Source organism: Schistocerca gregaria, chromosome 3 (genome assembly GCF_023897955.1).
Source record: "Schistocerca gregaria isolate iqSchGreg1 chromosome 3, iqSchGreg1.2, whole genome shotgun sequence".
Lineage (NCBI taxonomy): Eukaryota > Metazoa > Arthropoda > Insecta > Orthoptera > Acrididae > Schistocerca > Schistocerca gregaria.
This window is the reverse complement of record NC_064922.1, coordinates 769800129-769803386: the sequence shown is the minus strand read 5'-3', so window position 1 is coordinate 769803386 and position 3258 is coordinate 769800129. Positions and strand designations below refer to the sequence as shown.

The following is a 3258-nucleotide window of genomic DNA, read 5'->3' as shown; positions in this document are numbered from 1 at the left end:
AATTTGGCAAGCGACCAAAGATTTCTGTGGTAGTATAATTCATCCCTCACTGTGCTGGAGATAAATTTAACCCAGAATAGAGAAGATGAGCCTGTCTTCTAGTGTTGTAACTATGTAAATTGTTATTGGTTTTGAATTGGGATGAGTTATCAATATAAAATTTCATGAGGAATTTATAAACTGATCAGCCGGAACATTATGACCACCGATCCACAATCGATATAAAATCGGCGAGGAGATAACAGCGTCATTTGGCGAGGAATGACTATGAGTCAAACACATGCACAGTGCATGTCGTATCAGTGAGGGTGCTCTCCCTGTGTGTAGACCGGGGAAGGCGCGAAGCCACCTGTCCGAGTTTGACTGAGGACAGATTGTGATGGCCCGGGGACTCAGCATGAGCATTTCACAAAGTGCACGACTTGTAGAGTGTTGGAGGATTGCTGTGGTGAGTGTGTTCAAGACGTGGCGAAGCCAAGGTGATAACCCGTCCAGATGTCATGGGTTCGGGCGGCCACCCTCATTACAGATGTCTGACGTCGTAGGCTGGTAACACAGGACAAGCGGCGAACTATCTCGAAACGAACATCAGACTTTAATGTCGGGCAGAGCACAAGTGTGCCTGAGCACACAGTGCACTGAACACTCCTAACGATGGGTCTCCGCTGCATTGCGTGCCAATGTTGACACCACGACATCGGCAGCTGCGACAGAAATGAGCACATGACGATTGGCAGTGGACGTTGGGGAAGTGCCAGGACGTTGCATGATCTGATGAATCCCGATACCTTCTTCATCATGCCGATGGGAGGCCGCGAATCCGTCGACTTTCAGCGGAACAGCTTCTTGACACCTTTACTTTGGGACGGAGACAAGGTAGCGGCAGTTCCATTTGCTCTGAGGAACATTCATGGGCCCAGTGGAACCATGACCATGACGGCCAAGGTATGTCGTACGCTGGTTGCAGGTACACCGCTTCATGACGATCATGTTTCCCGAAGGCAATGGCGTTTTTCAACAAGATAAAATGCCATGTTACAAGGGCCAAGAGTGTGATGGACTGGTTCGAAGAACACAGAGGTGGGTTCTAATTGATGTGCCCCCTCCAACTCACCAGATGTGAACTCAGTCCAACATATCTGCGATGTGATTAGCTCATGCGCCACCCCCCCCCCCCCCCCCCCCCCAATTCCTCGGATTTTGCGGATGTGGTTCCAGCGACCCATCAAGGCCTCATTGCTTTCATGCCGCTATTATCCATGCCAAAGGTGGACATACCGGCTATTGGGTAGGTGGTCATAATGTTGTGGCTGATCACTGTATATTGTGGAGCTGCTGTAAATATACCTAGCTCCTCAAAGAAATGTCTGCTAGACGATTTTGGGAGGTTTCCAGATATTATTCTGACAACATGCTTTATTGCAATAAATACATTGTTCATTAATGATGAATTGCCCCAAAATACGATGTCATAAGGAAGCAGCGAATGAATACAGGTATAACAAGCTAATTTGCTGATATGTTTATCGGCAAAAATCGCAATAACCATAATAGCATAACGACTGAACTCAAACGTTTCAGCATATCATCGATGTGTTTCTTCCAATTCAATCTCTCATCAGTGGACACACCCAAAAATTTTGAATAATCTGCTTTAGCTACGAACTTGTGTTCAAAGCCTATATGTATTAATGGTGTTCTGGCATTTACTGTACAGAACTGTATACATTGTGTTTGATCAAAATTTAATCAGAGTCCGTTTTCAGGAAGCCATTTAATTTTCTGAAAGATATTATTTACAACTTTCGCAGATAATTCTGATTTTCTGGGTATGTTTACTATATTTGTATTTAATTTTCTGAAAGATATTATTTACAACTTCCGCAGATAATTCTGATTTTCTGGGTATGTTTACTATATTTGTATCATCAGCAAAAAGAGTAGTATACTCTTGTGAGCATACTGTGTGAGTACCACACCTCAGTTGCAGGAAACACTCACCTTCATCTTACCCGATAATTGCTGGCTTGATAGATGTTGATGGTAATGAATCTATGTGTTTCTACTGCTTGCTATGTTGCTTTGTTTCGGGATTATGATGTTACCCCCGCACCCATGCATGGTTATTACGCGGCCACGGTGTCCTCTCTATTGGTCTGACACAGCTGCAGTATACCTTCTATTGTGAACTTTTTAAATTGGTGTCGAGGAACCCAGTCAGAACGTGCAAGATGTTGAAAACTAATTAGTGACTGATTTTCACTTTTTCCACTATTGTCTCGACTGTGATATGCCGCTTTCCGAGCACCAGAGAATACGATTCTCCGGTTACACCTGGCCATTCATACAGATACGGTCTGCCATATCGTTTTCGTTATTGGCTCTGAGCAGTATGGGACTTAACATCTGTGGTCACCAGTCCCCTAGAAATTAGAACTACTTAAACACATCCATGGCCGAGGCAGGATTCGAACCTGCGACCGTAGCAGTCGCGCGGTTCCGGACTGAGCGCCTGAACCGCTAGACCACCGCGGCCGGCTTTTCGTTATTCAGGTGTACTTGACCACACTATGCCAATGGCCTTGTCTCAGCGGTAACGCCGGTTCCCGTCAGATCACCGAAGTTGAACGCTGTAGAGCTTGGGTAGCACTTGGATGAGTGATCGTCCGGGACCGCCAAGCACTGTCGGCAAGTGTGGTGCACTCAGCCTTTGTGACGCCAGTTGAGGAACTACTTGATCGAGAAGTATCGGCTCCGGTCACGGAGGCTGACAATGGCCGAGAGAGCGACCATATTCAAATCCATGACGTCTCTCGGCTGGGCAGCGGTCAGTGCCGTTGGGCCTTCTGGCGCCCCTTCGGGCGGGGTTTGGTTTTGGCTACACTGCACGTATTTGCTCCATTTAAACGTAATGTCAAATGATGGTGCGCCACGTCCATCAACTCAGTGTCTTTCCCTTTCATATACAAAGCGAAAGTTGTCGAATCAAGGGCCTGATGTTCTTAAAATCCATTGTAAATAAAGAGGTTTGTTCTAAGTTTTCTAGAGCTTCTACTCTCCGTAGTAACCAAAGGTTTATGGCTGTCTCGTTCGCCGGGCCTACTTGCTAGTGATTTTTATCCGATTTCGTAGGAAAGGTAAAGAAAATAGACCTGTGACTGTACAACTGAAGGAAAACATGCGGCACTGGGATGAAACAATCGATGTTACAGTTACACGTAATATAAGATTTAACGCGATTTAACAAGTGCAAAAGCG

The 3258-nt window shown here is 45.7% G+C and overlaps 1 pseudogene; it reads left to right on the top strand.

Annotated features, from left to right (window-relative positions):
• Nucleotides 1-2572: 2572 nt before the first annotated feature.
• LOC126356556 (5S ribosomal RNA) lies at nt 2573-2691 on the top strand (annotated as a pseudogene).
• Nucleotides 2692-3258: the final 567 nt, after the last annotated feature.